The 21,502-nt window shown below is 42.2% G+C and overlaps 1 protein-coding gene across 7 annotated transcripts in view; it reads right to left on the bottom strand.

The window, feature by feature from the left end:
• The window catches only part of LOC127004116 (trithorax group protein osa-like), a 278,016-nt gene that overhangs the window by 9,091 nt on the left and 247,423 nt on the right, over positions 1 to 21,502 (bottom strand). The gene's annotated exons all lie outside the window — the stretch shown is intronic.

Genomic DNA, 21,502 nt, shown 5'->3' with positions numbered 1-21,502 from the left:
AAAAAGACCAGCTGTGAGGCGAGGAGGATAAAAGTGGAGATCTATGCAGGGGGATTAAATCAAAGCAGGATCCAAGTCATGTAAACCTCGGGGGAGACAGCTGGAGGTCTGCCACGGCCACACCCCACCACCAGCGTGTTAATGGGGGGGGGCTTTCACAGGTGGATTTACAGCTACGACAATTTACTTTGCGTGACATAAAAAAAACTAACTAACTTCTCCCTTGATTCATATACTCTCCATCCTTTAAAGACACTAAAAATAGCAATACATACTTGAGTGACAGAAAAAAGTTAGTTAAATAAGTTTCTGACATAATTTACTCAGCATGACATAAAAAAAGAATGATCTAATTTCCTCGTCCTATCAAAACCTAAAAACAGCGATACATACTTAAGTGACGAAAAAAGTTACACAGTTAAAAAGTTTCTAACATAATTTACTCAGCATGACATAAAAACAGTGATCTAACTTCTTCCTCGATTTATCTAGATTCCATCCCATCAAGGCCCAAGCATACCAACACATACTTGAGTGACAGAAAAAAAAAAGTTACGGCTGTCATCCCTCAAGGGCACACCTCTGTCCACCACCACTCAGGCCCTGGCAGTGGCATGAAGGAGGTGCACAGACAGACAGACCCAGCACAGCACAAGCCTCAGAGCATAACTACCACCCCACCACCACCACCATGCCCTAGTCCTCTCAACCCAGACACAGCACCACCACCCTCAACCTCTTTCTAGCACTATCCTCCCACCACAACCATCACCACCACACCCTACTCCTCTCAACCAAGTCCTAGTACCACCATCCTCCACCTCTTTCAAGCACTATCTCCCCACCACAACCATTACCACCATAGTCCTAGTCCTCTCAACCACGTCCTAGTACCACCATCTTCCACCTCTTTCTAGCACTATGTCCCCACCACAACCATCACCACCCACACCATAGTCCTCACAACCAAGCAATAGCACCACCATCCTCCACACCAACAGTCACTACCACAACCACCACCCGAATCATACATACCCTGCTACCATCCACCCCACCATCGCCACCACTCAACCATAGCACCACCACCCTCTACCCCAATCACCACCATCACACCCTGCTCAGTGGTCCTCTCAGTCTAGACACACCACCATCATCACCTCCCCCATCATTGCAGCTCCCCCCCACCCACCACATCTTTCTTCACATACCCTCCCATGAGCTGAACCTTGACTAATGCACCCTAATGATCATGTGGTCAGACAAGGTGAGGGGCTGCACACCTTTCCCTAGACCGCCAGCAACGCACGTCGTCATGTATATTTTTTCCGTGTGTGTGTGTGTGTGTGTGTGTGTGTGTGTGTGTGTGTGTGTGTGTGTGTGTGCGCGTGTGCGTGTGTGTGCATAATGAACATCTGGTATGATTGATTTCTTTCAACAGTTTAATATTTCATGATTTGATGTGATTTTTTATTTTTACTTTTATTTTTCGTGTATACACTACATCAGGACGTTAAGTTCTTTACTATATAAAGTAAAAGTGATAGAGTATGATCTTGTAACTTTTTTTTCATTTTCTTTTTAGTTGTGTGATGATTTCTTGTAACTCTTTGTGGGGTGGCAGCAAACCTAATATCAAATAAGTCTTGTGTAAGCTGCCTGCATCACATTTTGAGGAGGGGTCATGCTTATATACTTTTATTTATACAGAAAATGTGATCTAATAAACTCTGCAACATGAATTTGGGGGGTTGATTTTTTTTGTTTCTACTCATGAGCAATTTCACTTTTATCTATATGGGAAAATGTGATCAATGAAGTCATGTGAACCCTCTTCTTTCCATCAACTTTTCCTTTTTCAACGTTTTATTTCATTTATTGATCCTACTCGGCTTGGAGGTATTTCCTGGGACCATAAACCAACCACGGCTGCCAAGTAAGGTGTGACCCTCTCCACCACACAGGCCACTAAAATGAAATGTTTGTGGTGACTGATAAGATGAGGACGGGTATAATTTTCTTTTTCCTGTTTTTCCCGCCTTCCTGTTGCACTGATTATACGTTTTAGTCAACAAGTTACAATGGTTTTAACGCCCTCTCCCCCACACACACCAAAATGAATGCAGTGACTGAGAGATAAGGGGTATCATTTTTTTCCCTTCCTGTTTCTGTTTTTCCCTTGCAGTGGTTATATATTTTTGTGAAGAAGTTATGATAGTTACAAGATCATCTCCCCTAAATGCTTGCAGTGACAGATCAAGACGAGGGTACCAATGTTTGTCTTTTTCCTGTGTTCCTGTTACAGTGATTACATTGTCTTAGTCCATAAAGTGATGGTAGTTTGACTTATATATCTGCTGACACAGAGCTAATAGTGTCATGCTCAGCCTTATCCTTAGCCAACTGTCACTAGACTAAACACACCTCTCTCTCTCTCTCTCTCTCTCTCTCTCTCTCTCTCTCTCTCTCTCTCTCTCTCTCTCTCTCTCTCTTGACTCAGGCCTGTTTAAAAGCACACACATAATATTAGATAAACAGTTATTCTTGTCTTCCTTCCCTTCTTTCCTCTCCCCCCTCACCCCCACCCCCAAAAACCACCACTACCATCATCATAACTTCCGCCTCCTCCTCCTCCTCTTCCTTCTCCTCCTCCTCCTCACACCTTCCCTCCCTCCCTTCCACACACACACACACACACCTGGTCTAGTCATGCTTCACTGCTCTCTCTCTCTCTCTCTCTCTCTCTCTCTCTCTCTCTCTCATGCAACATTCGAGAGAGAGAGAGAGAGAGAGATTCTCCACTATATATTTTTATCTCTTAATAAAACATATTACAGCAGCGTTTCATCAGGAGCGGAAAAAACACACAAAACAAATATCGAAAACAAGGGGAAAAACTCCACAACACACACACACACACACACACACACACACACACACACACACACACACACACGGATCGAGTAAAAATAAGAGTAAGCGGGAACGAGACAAAAAAAAAGCAAAAAGGAAAAAAAAAGAAAATTAAAGGGTGGGTGATCACGCACGCACTCTCTCTCTCTCTCTCTCTCTCTCTCTCTCTCTCTCTCTCTCTCTCTCTCTCTCTCTCTGTGTGTGTGTGTGTGTGTGTGTGTGTGTGTGTTTGAGAGAGAGAGAGAGAGAGAGAGAGAGAGAGAGAGAGAGAGGTGCAACAGGACATGCTTTAGACGTCAGAGAGAGAGAGAGAGAGAGAGAGAGAGAGAGAGATACATTATACTTTCGTGGAGACAGTTTCAATTAGACAACATTAATTAACAAGTAAAAACAATATCACAAACAAAAACAGGTTACAAATATTTAAACAGGAGAGAGAGAGAGAGAGAGAGAGAGAGAGAGAGAGAGAGAGAGAGAGAGAGAGACACATTATACTTTCGTGGAGACAGTTTCAATTAGACAACATTAATTAACAAGTAAAAACAATATCACAAACAAAAACAGGTTACAAATATTTAAACAGGAGAGAGAGAGAGGGGGGGGTTGACAACTAGCTAGCTTTCCATCCATCCCACCAACCATTTTTCTCCATCTTTCTTCCCCATTTTCTTCTTCCCCCTCCAGAGAAATCAGGCCGTAGATCTACTCTGGTTTCAGTAACGTTCAGCAGATAGCTTTTCCTTGTTCCCTTGCTCTTTTTTTGTGACCCCCCGCGAAGAGTGTGGCTAGTACAGTTTTGTCTCCATTGGTTGTGAAGGCCAAATATATTAGTCACTGAATTTATAGCAACATCAGTAGTAGTAGTAGTAGTAGTAGGAGGAGGAGGAGACGAAGTAATAGTAGAAGCAATAGTAATAGTAGTCAAAACAGCAGTAACAGAGGAAGAATTATTAGTAGTAGTAGTTATTGGTGATGTAATATGATGCTTCTGGTAGTAGTAGTGGTGGTAGTAGTAGTAGTAGTAGTAGTAAAGCAGTTATGGTATCAGTAGTTGTAGTAGTAGTAGTAGTAATAGTAGTAGTAGCAACAGCAGTAGTAGTAAAGAAGCAGTCATGGTATCAGTAGCTGTAGTAGTAGAAGTAGTAGTAGTAGTAGTAGTAGTAGTAGTAGTAGTAGTAGTAGTAGAAGTAGTAGTAGCAAGTAGGTGGCCGAGGTTATGGTAGCAGTGGTGGTGGAGTAAGCCAGCTGATCTCTCCCTCCCTCCCTACCCCTCCATCTCTCTCTGCCTCCCTCCTCACCAATCTCTCTCTCTCTCTCTCTCTCTCTCTCCTCACCACTCCATCTCTCTCTCTCTCCCTCCCTCCTCCATCTGTCCCTGAATGATAACGAGAACACGCCCGCTGAATACATCTACAACGGCTACTGCTGATTATGATGCTTTTACTGTTGTTGATCTGTGTTGTTGTTGTTGGTCTTCCTCTACTGGTATACAATCATTGACTGCCAACTGGATTTCAACGTTCCCTCCTCCCTTTCTTTCTTCTCTTACTTCCTCCATTCACAAGGTTTATGTCATTTAACTACTGGATTTCAATGTTCATTCCTTTCTTGTTTATATCATTTAACCAAACATATATATATCACATGGATTTAGATTCCCTGATTTCGACTTACTTTTCTTTCTAATTTGCTCGATTCACTGCCTCACTCACTCATACTCTCAACAAACGCCTATTCATTCACTCCTTAACCTCAATTCTCTACGCAAACTCCCAAGACCTCATAACACATCACGATATGGATTTAGCTTTCCTGATTTTAGACTTCCTTTCTCGATTCACTCACTCCTCTAGTCTCTCAACACACTACTTAAGCCATTCAGACACTCATTCCCCCCTCACTCACTCCTCAACTCGTCACTCCTACGCACTCCATTCCTTGACTCACTTTCACGCACTCCACAACTCACTCACTCGCTCTTCCTAACTCCATATTTTCTTCACAACAAAATTTCAACACTTGATATCTCGGCTCCCCGTATCCACCATTCCAACCTTTCTCTCCCTCTCTTTCTCTCCCCCCTCTCGCGGGCCTCTTTTTCCCTGTCTCTTGTTCCCTCCCTCCCTCCCTTCTCTCCTCTACCTCTCCTCCTCCTCACCCTTCTCTCTTTCCTCTCTCTCTTCTACACTCTCCTCACTCAGTTCCTCTTTCCCCGCAGCTTTCATCTTTTATTCTCTCTCTCTCTCTCTCTCTCTCTCTCTCTCTCTCTCTCTCTCTCTCTCTCTCTCTCTCTCATCCTGCCTCTCAGCATCTTTTCTGTTTTTTTTTCTTCTTTTTTTTACTTTCTCCGAACACTTTATCTTCGTCTCTCTCTCTCTCTCTCTCTCTCTCTCTCTCTCTCTCTCTCTCTCTCTCTCTACCGGGTTCCCTCCAACTCCACCATGCTCTTCATATCCACACACACACACACACACACACACACACATCCTTGCTACGCGTCAACTTTCTCTCCAGTCAAGTTGAATGGAGGAAGAAAAAAAAAAACTTTATTCATAGTTAACGTCCTGTAACAGTTGAGCAAGCGCGAGATTTGTGACGCGAATAAGGAATAAAGGAAGGGAGGGAAGGAAGAGAAGGAAGGAGAAAAGTAGTTACAAAGAAGGAAGAATAATGAAAAAGGAAAGAAAGAAGGAAAGGAGTACTTAATAAAGAAGGAAGGGCTAAAGTAGGAATAGAAAGGAAAAAAAAAGCAAAAGGAAGGATGGGTTGAAGGGAGGAAAGGAAGGAAGGGAGTAGTTAAAAAGAAGACGAAGAACAAGAACAAAGAGGAGTAGTCTATTTAGGAAGTGACGGCCGCGTGTACTACTAACTTTCAGCACAGTTCTTTCGCTTGTACAAGGTCATGATTTATCGTTTAGGGGTGAGCCAGGTAAGGAAGACAGGTAGGCAGGGCAAGCAGGTGGTGGGGTGGTTGGTTACTGACATCTGGTGCAAGGTGACGCAAGGAGGAGGAGGAGGAGGAGAACCACCACCAAGAGACATGTGCAGGAAAAGCAAAACAACACAAGGAGATCGAAGAGAACGAAGGAGAAAAACAAGGATGAAGAAGGTAACGGAAGAGGAGGGAGGAGGAGGAGGAGGAGGAGGATGTAGCGGACCGGGAAAGGAAAGAGGTGGAGGAGGAAACGAAGAAGAGGTGAGGAGAGGTGAAGAGGGTGAAACGAAAACAAAAAAGGGAGAGGAAACGAAGCGAAGAGAATGTGGAGAATCAAACGAAAACATAAAAAAAGGAGGGAACGAAGATGACGAGATTGGAGAAGGAAACCAAAACGACAAAGAGAAAGGAGGGAAGACGAGGGCGAGGAAAGAGAAGACGAGAGGGAAAAGAAAGAAGATTAGACGAGAACAAGAACAAGAGGAGAGAGAAGAGGAAGGAAGAGGAAGAAAATGTATGGATGCCAATCTAGTGCGTAAGAGGCTGGAGAGGAGGGAAGGACTGAACACTACCTCCTCCACCACTCCCACCAACTACTCCACCCACCCACCTACCACTCCTCCACCTAAGTTTCCCACCACAGAGCCACAGCACCGCCACAACCATAATCACCGGAAACCACCAATTGCACTAATGACAACCCAAATCACGCCAATCAACAATACGAGATCAAAATCTTAAGGGAGGGAATATCGACTCGTAAAGTGCCGAGAACCCGCAAGAACCACAAAAGGGGAAAATGGATAAAAGAAAAAAAAAGGTAAAGGAAAGAAAGAGCAAGACAGGATTCGCGTCTTTGTTTTTGACGGTTTCACTGCTTCGGTTCTTTTTATTTTTGTTTCTTTTTCTCTTCAGCTAGACAAAGGAGCGGGTTTAGTCACCTGCGACATGCCACATCCGGTCTCTCTTTTCCCCTCTATCAGTGATACACAAATCATTGACAGGCAAGTCCCGCGCGATGGATTGTTCAAATTACCGTAGCGAAGAGATGAAACAGACGAAGGCTAATCAGGTACACAAACACAAACGATACACAATAGACAAAAGTGGCGATAGTCTAAGTAGTTGAGGCAATTATCCTATAGTAATGGTCGCAGTAGTAGTAGTAATTGGTGTTAAAATTTAGGCGAATGAGGGAACAATACGCATGAAACTAACTGACCTACTATTACTAAACCATTACATCCTATTCAGTGAAGTAATAACAATAAGAGACGCTATTTCCCGGAGCAGTATGCATGTATGTATATGTGTATGTATGTAAATGGAAAACAAGAAACACTCGCTCAACGAAATTTCTCTTAACTGCAAACACAAGTAACAGGTTAAAAGTCCCTCCTCCTCCTCCTCCTCCCTTCTCTCTCTCCTCCCTCTTCTTCCTCTTCCTTCTCCGGACCCTCTCCTCTCTCTCCTCCGCCCTGCAAGTAATTGTCACCTTCCGCCAGATTGCTTCACACATCACGAGAGAGAGAGAGAGAGAGAGAGAGAGAGAGAGAGAGAGAGAGAGAAATGGGGGGGATACAAGACATGCTTTATGGAGAGAGAGAAATGGGGGGATACATGACATGCTTTATGGAGAGAGAGAGAGAGAGAGAGAGAGAGAGAGAGAGAGAGAGAATAGGCATTTATATAATTTCTCCGAGAATTCTCCAAGATGAATGTTTATGAAAAAGAGGATTATTATTAATATCATTATTAATGGCGTAACGGTGTTTATTCCCCGGCCAGGCTACTAGATTAGTGTGTGTGTGTGTGTGTGTGTGTGTGTGTGTGTGTAAATTTCAACATTCAAAATCGTGCTCGGCGATGAGTAAAATGCGGTTGCCAGATAGCAAGTTTACGATACTAAAGAAAAAACCATCATGACTTGAATGAAGAAAACTCTCTCTCTCTCTCTCTCTCTCTCTCTCTCTCTTCACTTTCAGGATATGATACGCTTTTGACATTATATATATTTTTTCCTTTTATACACCACAAACATCCGGTACTAAGAAAGGAAATTACCAAAGAAAAAAAATATAATTCTCCATCAGAGCAAAACTGGATAATAAAAGCAAACAAAAGACGAACAGTACGAACACGAATAAGAAGATTTAATAAGCATCTTCATAAATATAACAGACGACACTACAAAGGGTGGATTATCAGGCCCAATGAGAGGAGGTTTTAAGAGGGTTAAGAGATACTTGGAACTGTGTGCGTGTGTACGTTTGTGTGCGTGTGTACGTGTGTGTGTGCGTGTGTGTGCTTATCTGTTTGTATTTTTACGGGCTCAATATCACATCCCGCTTTTTTATCAGAATATTATCAGATGGAAGTGTGTACGTGTGTGTGTGTGTGTGTGTGTGTGTGTGTGTGTGTGTGTGTGTGTTTGCATGGCGGTTCAGTAGCATGATAAGTACAGACAAGTGACGTCAGAGGAATGATATCAAGGAAGTCATCAGCATACAGCTACTTCTCTTTTCATATCGTTCCATCTCTCTCTCTCTCTCTCTCTCTCTCTCTCTCTCTCTCTCTCTCTCTCCAAACACTTGTATAGCCCATCTTGATACTGATTACGTATTTCTAAACGGCGACTTAATGAGTGAGTGTGCTAAGGGGGAACGGAGCTTAATACACTTTTTCTTCTTTTTTTTTCTTCTTATCAAACGGCTTATCGTGAGGTGGAGGCGACGTGTGTGTGTGTGTGTGTGTGTGTGTGTGTGTGTGTGTGTGTGTATAGCCTAATTCAATGCTCACGGTATACTAATAATAATAACAAGGTCCATTTCTCACTAACCCTTCATTAAATAATACATGAAACTCGCCTTGTCTACTTTATCAACCACTTAAGTATTGATAGGATCTCTCTCTCTCTCTCTCTCTCTCTCTCTCTCTCTCTCTCTCTCTCTCTCTCTCTCTCTCGACGTGTTAAAAGTCGTGACTACAGACACTTGACGAGGCACATGTATAGTTTGTGAGGATCAATACTTCTGCGAGCACTGTTCATGCCCCGGGGCCTTGGAGGAGGAGGAGGAGGTGAAGGAGGAAGAGCTACAAAGGGAAGAAAAGGGGGCGTGATGGTTTCTTTTTTTATGCATACCTTGTAAAACTGTGTTGGTGGGGCTAAGTATGGTTATTCTCTCTCTCTCTCTCTCTCTCTCTCTCTCTCTCTCTCTCTCTCTCTCTCTCACACACACACACACACACACAAATAGCCTGGCGTCCCTGGATTGTAATTTTACTCTTTATGGCAGGAAAAATGTGTGTGTGTGCGTGTGTGTGTGTGTGAGAGAGAGAGAGAGAGAGAGAGAGAGAGAGAGAGAGAGAGAGAAATGTCAGTTGTCATGGTGTGAAATGTGTTTACGAAAAAGGATTTAATTCAATAAGCTTCGTTAACACGGTATAAACAAGTAACAATGCCCCCCTCCCTCTCCCCCCACACTCCCCACTGCAAATCTATCAAGTCGAGGAGGGGGGAAGAGGGAGGAGGAAGGGGGAGGGGGAAGAGTGGAGACAAGACAACCCATTAGAGAAACACATCACATAACCACGATGGCTTTCACCACGAGGTCAGACCAGCTCCTGAATATATCCTGTCGTCGGGAAGTGGGAAATTCTTGCTGATGAAGTCATGGCTATTCTTCTTTTTCCGTATTCCTTACTCATCACCGAAACATCATCACCCTGACACACACACACACACACACACACACGCACATACACACATTCTACACATTTTTCCGTGTTTTCCGGGGTTGTCTTTACTCTCCCCAACACCACACGAGGGACATTATATTCACACACAACAGGAAAACAACTTTCTCCACCACTTTTACCGATGTAGAAGAGCCTTTCCGCACCAAGCACATTCTTTTCGCTAATACACACAGGGAAACGAGGATACACCACCACCACCACTGTCCTCACTACACACACGCCAATCGCCACCACTGCACTGCTTTCCTCACAGTAGATAAACAGATAGATATTCCGAGCGTTTTCTCTTCCTTCCTCGCGGTGCGCCAGGGAGCTGCACCACACGGACACACCACACGGGCGGCTCGCGGCGGGGCGGGGGAAACACACTTCTAGGCACAACACTGGGGGTAACACCGGCTCCTGGGGGCCACAAACAGGAAGAAGGGCTTGTGTTTACCATGGTAGTAGCAGAAGCAGCAGGAGGAGGAGGGGATGGGAGCGAGGGGCAGCCCGGGATCGCGTCTTGCCTCCCCCGGCCCGGACCGAGTTGGCTTTGTCTCACGCCACATTACGGACGACAAAATCCATCGCCTCTCCACCACCGCCATTCATTTTCCACTTTTAAGGCACTGGGTTTGCTCATGGCCACACACACGCACCAGGTTAGGTCATGGTGGACTCGCTCGCACTCCGTTTTCCCTCTCAAAAGGGCGCCAAACTGCCGATCATTTGTGGAAACAGCGACTCTTTAACAGCTTAGTACTCGAGTACCTGAGAAAGTCGGGGAGGTCCGTTTACCTCCACACCTGCTTGCCACACACCGCCACACGGCAGACTACCCTCCCGGCCCGCCCCACCACATCCAGAGTTTTTTTACCCTTAACTTCACGGCTCCAGAAATGCCCGGGATATGGCGGAAACACCGTAACTTCTTCAGGACGAGGAACACAACGTAGCCGATATTCCTGCCCGTGGTGGTGGCTGGCCGCCTCTCCGATGGATTGCCGATTTTTGCATGGCTGTATTTATTAAGAGGTCCACGTACGGCCCTCGCACGGTGTATCCTTGGCGGAAAACATGATCAAAGGACTGGGAAAGGTGTAATAAAGCGACCGGGGAGGAGAAATGGGAGGTATGGGCGCGTAATACCGCCTTTGCAGGTTAGTGAAAACGGTTGTAACATAAAGAAAAATCCAGGGCGACCACTCACTCTCTCGGCGACGTCACACCCGCCCTGTTGCCACACACCCTTCCCTCCGCCACACTCCCACACCACCTCGCTCGCCCTCTATGACAAGTGTGGCTCGCTCACTCACCCCCTCCCACACTGCCCTAGCCCTACATGCATCTGAATAACCCGGACTCATCATCACACGAATCAGGGGAAAAATAGGCCCAGGGAAGGCAGCAGGGAGCCACGAATCAGCCCCTGAGAAAACTCCTTGTTCCAACAGATAGCAGGGGAAGGGAGTTGCCAGTGCATGAAATTCCCAGCCATTTCACGTGTACACACATTATGAGCGCGGGGATCACTTTCCCCTCCTGGTTATATTCCCACGAAAATAAAGAGTCCACGGCGGAGTCGAAATCAAAGCAAGGGTATTATATGTATGTATGGGCCTTGCTTAGTCGAGGCCCACCATGCTACAAGATACACGGATACACAATAAAATAATAATGTCTCATCTATAAAGCCAGCCAGCTCACACAAACAACGAACACCCAATCTCAGTCCATTTATCAAGAAGGACGGCTAACTAGATCACAGGGCCGAGGTCTCTTCATAAACTTAGTAATGTGGGGAGTTTAATAATCACACACGCGGTCCACTTATCAGCCTCGTTAGAGATGAGAGGGAGGAGGGAAGAGCCAGATAAATAACTGTTACGTAGCTCATTTCCTCTCTGGCCTCCCTCTTCCTGTTGGCGCTCGTCTATCTATCTTTATCTATCAAACATTGTGAGGAAGAGAAGGACCGTGAACGAGCAATTATTTATGTGGTTACGACTGTGTTCTGTTATGTGGATTGTGGATTTCGTTGACATGCTGGAGTAAGTGAATAAATGTATCTACGAAATTAAAATGCTGAACTTCCACTACTAACTTGTCGCTAAAAAGATAAAGTTAAAAGTTAGAGAGTGGAAGGGGAAGTAATGAAGGAGTAATATAATCTTTGGTAGCTACCTCTTTTTCCTTCATTCCCTCTTCCTCGGCATGCTTGGGAGTGATGATGGTGTCGGTGAAGAAGGAATAGGCGTCGTTAGTTTTCCGAGGACGACGGCGAGATCCATTAAACTGAACAGGAGGAATCATTCTCCCCCTCTTCTCTCTCACTCTCTCAACGTGGTTCCTCTGCACGTGCCACCCGCGAACTGACTGACTCCACACTAAACATTTCCCCCTCCTCACCTGCCCTCTGGTATTCTAACGTGTGACCTGACTCAAGGATTACTGGGAAGAGGGGCAGGGAGGGATATGCCCACTCCTTAATAAGCAATGACTTCTTCCCTCCCTCCCTTCTCCGCCTTCTTCCTCCTCCTTTCCCCTCCCCCTTCCATACCTCACTCAGCCTGGAATAGTTGTAATAATAATAATCCTTTCCTGTTTTTCACATTGTTCTTTCGCTTAGCCTCTGTTTGTTGAGTCGATAATGATGATAATGATATGGAATAGTAAATGAGGTGGTGGTGGTGGTGGTAGGAGGAGAAGGAGGAGAAAGAGAAAAGAGGAAGGGGAGAAAGAGAATTTATGATGATGAGGAAGAGGAGAATGAGGACGAGGTAAATGAATGAAGGGCAAAAACATATGAGAAACCAATGATAATAATAATAATAATAATAATAATAATAATAATAATAATAATAATAATAATAATAGTAATAATGAGCCCACAAAAACAATAGCAATAAGAAGAACAATGCCAGCTCGACCCCCTTAAACTGTTGACCTTCCTGTTCTTGCCGCGCCTCCGCTCTCACCACCTGGGGCCGCGGGGGAAGGGGGGAGGCAGGTGTGGAGGTGGTGATGGTGGGGGTGGTAAGAGGGGAATAGGTGAGGGGAAGGAGAGGGAGGGGGTACAGGTGTAGGAGGGAGGAGGAGGCCTTTGGGTCACGCAAGGTGTTAGGGGTCAAGAGGGTTTAATCTCGAATGCGGGACCTCTCTCTCTCTCTCTCTCTCTCTCTCTCTCTCTCTCTCTCTCTGTAATGCAAACTAACGTAACCCATTTCTTCTTATTACTATTAACGTTACAACTACTATTACTACTACTACTGCTACTACTACTACAACCATTACTATTGTTGTTGTTGTTGTTGTTTTCCTCTATCCTATCTAACCCTCACCTAACAACAGGATGGTGGATTGCATCGCCTACATAAAGAGCTTCCCAGTGTAGCTTTCCCTAATCCTGCAATTCATCTCTCTCTCTCTCTCTCTCTCTCTCTCTCTCTCTCTCTCTCTCTCTCTCTCTCTCTCTCTCTCCTTTAAAAAAATCAATGGAGTGATGGGAATATCTACAGACCCACGTACACCAACTCTCTCTCTCTCTCTCTCTCTCTCTCTCTCTCTCTCTCTCTCTCTCTCTCTCTCTCTCTCTCTCGGGACACGAACGCTCTTACATAACATTAAACTCACACACTACAACCCATTTTCTTCCGAGCATAACCTTTGTAAAAATAAATTAAAGCGTATAGGCGTATTATGCTCTCTCTCTCTCTCTCTCTCTCTCTCTCTCTCTCTCTCTCGACCGGGAGAAAAAATTGGACCTTAAGACGAAGCGAGAAAGAAAAAAAAATAATAGTAAATGATGCAATTAGTCACGCCTCTGGTCTTCCTCCTCTTCCTCTTCCTCCTCCTCCTCCTCTAATCATTACTCCTCTTCCTTCTCCTCCTCCTCCTCTTCCACATCCTCCTATTACTCCACTTCCTACTCCCTCCCTCCCTGCGGACCCTATCTTCTTCCTCCACCTCTTCCTTCTTCTCCTGCTCCTCCTCTTCCTTTAATATATTTTTCCCTCCACGTTTTCCTGTTTCTAAATCATCGCTTTGCTTTTTTTTCTTCTTCACTTACGTCTTCTCTTATTCTTTTTCAATAATTCCTTTTCTGGTCTTCATTTCACGTCTTTCTTTCTTTCTTTTATTTTCTTCTCATTCTTTTTCTTCTCCTGTTTCTCACTCCACCTCCTCATTTTCTTCTTATCTTCCTCTTTATCTCCACGACATTCCTGTTTACCTTTACTCCTCCTCTTCCTTTTCTCCGCTTCTATTTTTCCTACTTACATTCTTCGTACATATTTCCCTCTTTCTCCTCTTCGTCCTCCTCCTCATCATCTTCCTCTTCCTCTTCTTTTAGTTTCCCATTACCGTTTTCTCTTCGTTTTTTTTTCCTATTTCCTCGTTTTCTTCTCATAATGTTTCCTCTTACTCAAGGTTCCTCTCTCTCTCTCCCCGGCTGTTCTTTGTTTCTTCTTCTTCTTCTTCTTCTTCTTCTTCCTCCTCCTTTTCTCTCTCCTCTTATTGCTTTGCTTTCTCTTCACTCGTGCTCTTTCCCCTGATAATATACTCCCTCTTCCTGCCTTTCCTCTTTCCTCTTTCTTCTTCCTTGAGCTTCAAACATTCTCTACCTAGTGCGAGTTTGCGTCTCTCTCTCTCTCTCTCTCTCTCTCTCTCTCTCTCTCTCTCTCTCTCTCTCTCTCTCTCTCTCTCTCTCTCCATCCTCCTTTATTCCTTTTCTCCTCCTTTATTCCTTTATTCTATTCATTTCTTCTCCCTCGTGTATTTTCCTCTCTATCTCTTTCTCTCTTCCTTATTTTCCTCCTCCTTTATCTGGTCTTTCTGCTCTTCCTCTTTCTTATTATTCTTCATTTACTCTCCTTTTATTCTCCGTCTCTTCTCTCCTTTCCCATTCTCCTCTCGTACATATTTTCCTCATCTTTTTTTTCCCATCTCTACATCCTCTGTTTTTTTCCTTTCCTTCTTTTTTCGTTTACTCTCCTTTTCCTCTTTTCTCTTCGTTCCCTACCTCTTTTCTCCTGCATATCTCTCGTTTTCCCATCCCCATTTTTCTTCTCTCTTTACATCCTCTTTATGATTTTCCTCCTTCCTCTTTCCTTCCTCCTCCTCCTCCTCTTCCTCTTTATCCCATCTGATCTTCCAAGGACAGTAACGCTTCCGGCCGAGAGATTCATGGATTCTGTCGAGTTCTCTGGATATTCTCTCTTGCCATTCTTCCCCCTTTGATATCCTCTCTCTCTCTCTCTCTCTCTCTCTCTCTCTCTCTCTCTCTCTCTCTCTCTCTGGGGATGTAACCACCACCGTAATTCTTCGTTATCTAGTTTTTTTTTACACACACACACACACACACACACACGTGGGATCAGGTTCTCAGTGCTCTATGGCTCTTTGTCTGTGTGTGTGTGTGTGTGTGTGTGTGTGTGTGTGTGTGTGTGTTTATTCACGCGTTATCCCCATTCTCCTATATATCAGTGAAGTCTATAAATACGTAATAATATGATCCTGTGTTTCGTCTACCACATACAAAGGAAAGTGAAAGAAAGGAAGAAGTAAGAAGTAGATAAATGACGTAACTTTAGAAAAATGCGAAATAACTACATCTGCCAAAACAAGTGTGAAATAATAAGCGTATCTTTAAAAATAGTTCGACATAATTACTATACTTGCTAAAATCAGAAAAAAGGGGATAGAAATGTGAAGAAAATTCGAAGTGAGTTAAGCAAAATGTGAATCATCACACAACAATAATGAATCCAATTTAACTCTATTTTTCGTGTTTAATCGAAGTTTCACAATTAATGAGAACGAATTTTCATATTATCGCGATTCTCTCTCTCTCTCTCTCTCTCTCTCTCTCTCTCTCTCTCTCTCTCTCTCTCTCTCTCACACACACACACACACAATGAATCGAAGTTGACTTTTTTTTCTCTTTTGCCGTTCAGTTCGTTCTAAATATTATGAAGACTAGAATTTACTCTCTCTCTCTCTCTCTCTCTCTCTCTCTCTCTCTCTCTCTCTCTCTCTCTCTCTCTCTCTCTCAATAATGAATCCAAGTTGACGTTATTTTCGCGATCAATCCAAGGTTAAAAAAATATGAAGACGAATTCTCTCTCTCTCTCTCTCTCTCTCTCTCTCTCTCTCTCTCTCTCTCTCTCTCTCTCTCTCGTCTTCCAATAAGTCTTGAGTAATATCTAATCGCACCCAAATTTACGTGTCGTGAGTGCCAGAGAGAGAGAGAAGGATGGGGGGTGGAAGGGGGGAGGGGGTTGCATGGGGCGAGGGGCGAGAGGGAGAAGGGAGGGGGTTGCCAGACTCCGCCACCACCTCCCTCATCCATAATATTTCACTTATAACACTCGGAGAAGTATTGGATTGCCTTGCCTAGCCTTTCCGATATACCAAGCAAGTAATCCAGCACATGAGCGGAGGTGAAGTTTATCATACATTACAACCTATATTTATTTGTTAATTTATTCGTTCGTTAATGAATTCGCCAGCGTTTTCTCTCTCGTTTGAATATTCCTTTTTTTTATTTGTTTATTTATCTGTTTATTTGTGCGGAGCTGCTACACTGTTTATTCATTACTAGATTTATTCATTTTTCAATTCATCAATACTTACTTTTCTTGCTCCACTTCAATATGTTTTTCCGGTTTATTTATTTACTTATTTATTTACTCGTTCATGAATTTAACGTTAACTTCTGCTCCGTGGTTATTCTTTTATCATTATATCTATCCGTTTATCAATTCATTCTTTACTAATTCACCAGTTCTTGCGTTTCATTTTATTTATCACTATTTATTTATTTGCTTGATCATGAATTTAACGCTAACTTGTGATTCGCGGTTTTCTTTTCGTCTTATTTTTATGATGAATCACGATCACTATAGATTTATCCATCGACTAATTCATTTTTTTCTTCATTTCAGTAGTTTTTTATTCAGCTTATTTATTTGTTCACTCGTTCATGAATTTAATGCTAACATACATGCTTCGGGGATTTCTTTTATTTTTCTTATTTATTTATGCTGAAGCACGATTACTCCATATCCCTCCATCTCTCCATATCAACTTTCTTTGCACTTCAACATTCAGTTTACTTATTCACTCGTCCATGACTTTAAAACTAACTTAGGCTTCGTGCTTTTTTTTTTTCTTTTTCTTTCTTTTCATTTTTTTTTCCCGACACCCGATGAGTCACCTAATCTTCATCATCTTCCCGGGACAAAATTATTACAAGTTGGCGCGTCCTTCGTCACTCCGTTCACATAATTTGCACGCTAATGATGACGCCGAACGATACACGCGACTTATTTATCTCACTTTTTATGTTATTTTGGGGGGCTTGGAAATAAATCGCGTGAAATTATATGATGAAAAAAAATAAAAAATGAAAAAAATGTACCGTTGAAGTTTTTTAGTATTATTTTTTAATGCACGAGTAATTACATTAAAAAATAATAATACTAAAAAACTACAACATAACTTTTTTTCATTTTTTTATCTTTTCATTATTTACTTACACGCCATTTTTTATTTTTTTGCTTATTGATAATCTTGAACTTTAGAAAAAATTAAAGCTACATTTTTTTTAACTAATCTGAGTTTTACTTTTTTTTTTTCTCTAGCAATAAGAAACGAGTGACAGCGATTTATAACACGGGTTTCTTTCTTCCACTTTACTGATAATATGCTACACTTGTTTTCTATATAATGTGTCTGACTATGAAACCTGCACTCCCTGTCTACACGATTTACACGAAACACGCAACTCCTAATCCTCCTTCTATCATTATTACTCCTTTTCCTTAATTTTTGACCTCTCTTTTGGCCACTCTGTAATCTTTTAAGGAGCAGCAAGTAGCGGGCTTTTTTTTCTTTTTTGGTCTGCCCTTGAGCTGTCTCCTTTGCCGTGAAAAAAAAAAATTCATCTCCTGTCACTCCATGTCCTACTCCTTCCTCATGTACCCTTTTTCTTGCGTCTCCTACTCCTGTTTCTGTTCCTATATCATTTTCCTTCTACCGCTTCCTGTCTCTGAATCATCGACTCGCTTTTTTTCTTCACTTGATTCGTCTCTTCAGTCTCTTAGGTTCTCCTCTCGACTTCAAAGTACAAGACATTTACTAACACAACAGATCATTCTATACATCAAACCTACATACATACATACACCTTCACATTATCAAACCTTCTTTATTAATTAGACATTCCCACCAAACAGACGCAGCAGCAACAACATACCGCACAACAGACAACTTGACGTCACTATTCAACCCTCGACTTCCCATAACAATACCTCGCCTTACGTAACTCAACCACAATCAATCCCGCCACCTCAGTCACCCCCACATAGCCGCCTGTCTGTCCCTTATCATAAGCAGCTTTGTTAATGGTGGTGGCGGTGATGGTGGTGGTGGTGGGAATGCATTGTAAAATAAATCACGGTAACTTACACTTCGTGGGGTTTTTTTTATTATTACTATATCTATCCGTTTATCCATTTATTCTTTTTTTACTAATTCACCAGTTTTTTTTTTTCATTTTATTTTGTTTTACCCAGTTTATTTATTTTTATTTTTTTTTACAGCAAAGGAGACAGTTCAAGGGCACAAAAAAAGTAAACATTAATAAAAAAAAAAAGCCCGCTACTTGCTGCTCCTAAAAAGAATCCAAAGAGGAATTTAGTTGTTTAAATTGTCTTTCTCTTCTATCGGGTTGTTTTACTCTAAAGGTCATATTTTTAAATATTTAGGCGACCAAGTACCCACATCTGACAAGCCTTTCTTCTTTAACATTTCGATCTCCAAGCGAACACACGAGACAAGGCTTTCGTAAGAGTTGTGTGTATTTCCGTGGATAGTTTTGCTCTTGAAGGTCATATTCTTAAACATTTAGGCGCATTTGACAAGCCTTTCTTTTTTTAACATTTCGGTCTCCAAGCACACGCATTAGATAAGACTTTAGTAGGACTTGCGTATCTTCCCATGAGTAGCTTTATGACCCTTGGTACTAGTAGTCTGACAAAGCCTCTATACCACGAACGTGAAAATATACTCATGAGAATGCTACTGATCTCCTTTACGGCGTTTGGAAATTGTTGATATTAGAGGCGTAAGGGTCTGGCAAAATCAATTCTTTACACATCCTCCTCTTTCTACTCGTCCTCCTCCTCCTCTTACTTTTTCCCTTTACAGTCTACCTTCTCCCCAGCCCAAGCCCAAGCCACTAAACAATCACAAGTCCCCCCTGCCGCGCCCTTTTCATCCATTAATAATAACCCGCGCCGCCCCAGGGGTCTTGTGAGCTTATTTTCACACCAGTAAACACAGTCCCGTCCAGTCCCTCCCCGCTCCGTGCCGCCCCGTCTGGTTTTGTTCTGTTCGTCTCAAGCTTAAAAAATAATAAAAGTTAGGATGAAATAAAGAAAATATCACCATTGTTTCGTCTTTCTCTTAGAAAATTAATTAAGAAGTGAAGCAATAAAGTAAAAAATGAATAAAACGAAGTAAAATAGAAAAGAAACACCAACGCTTCGTCTTTCTCTTCTTAGAAAAATAATGAAGAAAGGAATTAAGTAAACGATGAGTGAAGTTTAATTAAAGAAGTAAAAACAAACAAATGATGTACAGCGTCGCCTTTCTCTTCTTACCAAATTAATATACGTATGAATAAGTAGAGTTAATATTAATAAGTAAAGAAAGTATCAATACGTAAAGAATAATCATGAAAAATACGATAATAAATATACTGAAAGATAACCGCTTCGCCTTTCTCTTTACATAAAATAAATAGAAATAAGAAAACCAAATAATAAGTAAACAAGTACCGAAAATAATAGATAAGTAATAAACAAACAAAAACTAAAGACTAAGAAAAATCACCGTGCCATCTTCTACATGCGAATTAAATGAAGAATAGATGAAATAAAAATAAGAAAATGAGAAAACAAAAACGAAACAAAATCACCCTCCTGTCTTCCTTTACAAACAAAATAAACAAAGCAAATAACAAAATCTTCTTCCTCTAAAAAACAAATAAACAAAGCAAATAACAAATAAAGAAAGAAAATACGACAATCAAGAAAAAAAAAATCACCGCCCTCTCTCTCTCTCTCTCTCTCTCTCTCTCTCTCTCTCTCTCTCTCTCTCTTATCGGGTTGTTCTGCCCTAAGCTCTCCATCGCCTCAGCCACAACGCCTCCTTTGTTTCCCGCCGCTCTATCAGTTTATCAGATCCTCGTACTTTTTTTGGCTTGCAGATAAAAAAAAAAGAATACATCCTTTTTTACTATATAGCTTGGTAGTGACGTAACCGAGACCGGGGAAAAAACGTGAATAAAGAACAGTAGATAAAATATTGCGATGTTGTAAGTTTTGATTATCGGAAATTGCATAAGAAGACGTATAAGTTCATCTACATTTTTCTCTTTTCTTTTATATCAACGTAGTACTATGACTCTCTTAATCCATCTATATGCGTATCTTTTACAATGACAAAAGTACGAAAATGGAAAGAGAAAGGGAAATAAAAAAATATCAACCTCCACGAAATTGTAGGATTCAGAACCAGAAAAATCCAGAAATCACACACACACACACACACACACACCTGCCCCCGTCACCAACACAAAATATTAAACACGGTGTAGCCAAATCCAATGGAGCTTTAAATTTAAAACAACACAGTGTAAACCCCTTTCGTTAATTAAAAGTCACACCACTACCGTTTTATCGTCACCCCGGCGTTACTTCGACAACACAAAAAGGGGGACGCAGAAGAATGGGGGAAACGAAAGAAAGGAGGGGAGACGGGGAGGGAAGAAGACGGAGGAACGGAAGGGAAAAACAAGGAGCTGCAAGAGAAAACAAGAGAAACTTCGGAAAGAAACAAGGACGAGGAAAAAAATAAAGGAGGGAGAAGGTTGGAAGACAGATGAATGGAAGAAGAAAACAAGTCACTGGAAAACATGAGAAAAGAAAACGCTAAACCAAAGAAAGAAAACAAACAAGAATGGAGGTAAAGAAAAAATGAAGGGGGAGAGGGGGCGGAAGACGGCCAAATGGAAGGGGAAAACAAGTCACTGCAAAACATGTAAGAAAACAAAACGCCAAACTAAAGAAAGACTCCAGGAACAAACAAGAACGAGGGAAACAAAACAAAATATGAGGGGAGAAAGGGAGAAGACGGATGGAAGGGAGAAAGAAAACAAGTCATTCCAAAATATTAAAGAAAACAAAACATAAAGCAAAGACACAGAGCAAAGAAAAGGAAAAAAATAAAGAAATAAAAGGAGGGCGGGGAGGTGAGAAGACGAATAAAATAAGTCAATGCAAAATATTAAAGAAAACAAAATATAAACCAAAGAAACAGCAAAGAAAAGGAAAAATAAATAAAAGGAGGGGGGGTGGGGAGAAGACAGGAATAAAACAAGAAAATAAGTCACAGCAAAATATAAAACAAGAAAAATATAAAACAAAGAACCACAAACCAGTTCATCAAACCTTGTAAACGGATGCAATCACTCGCTCATTGACAGGACAGATAGGAAAACAATAACACGTGACGATGATAATAATAATAACAATAAAACTAATAATAAACGAAGTAAAGTTTCCCAAATGAACGAAGAGGAACGGGAAGGAGAGCCGAAGGAGAATGGAACAAGCCCATCACATCACCCTCCCTCTCGCCTCTAACGCCTAAAAATGAACGTGTCTAAACCGAGCGAGCGTTTTCAGCTTCCTTCGGGCAGCTAACGGCCGCCCGGTTTAGCGAGTATCATTATCCGGACTCCCGGTAAAAGTTGGCGGGCGGAATATTTAATCTGGGCAGTAAATGTGTAATGAGGGACCGTGCGCCGCGCCGGGCCGGATAAATGAGCGAGGTTACGAGGAAACACAT

The sequence above is a fragment of the Eriocheir sinensis genome, chromosome 27 (assembly GCF_024679095.1).
Source record: "Eriocheir sinensis breed Jianghai 21 chromosome 27, ASM2467909v1, whole genome shotgun sequence".
Lineage (NCBI taxonomy): Eukaryota > Metazoa > Arthropoda > Malacostraca > Decapoda > Varunidae > Eriocheir > Eriocheir sinensis.
This window is presented reverse-complemented; position numbering and strand designations above follow the sequence as displayed.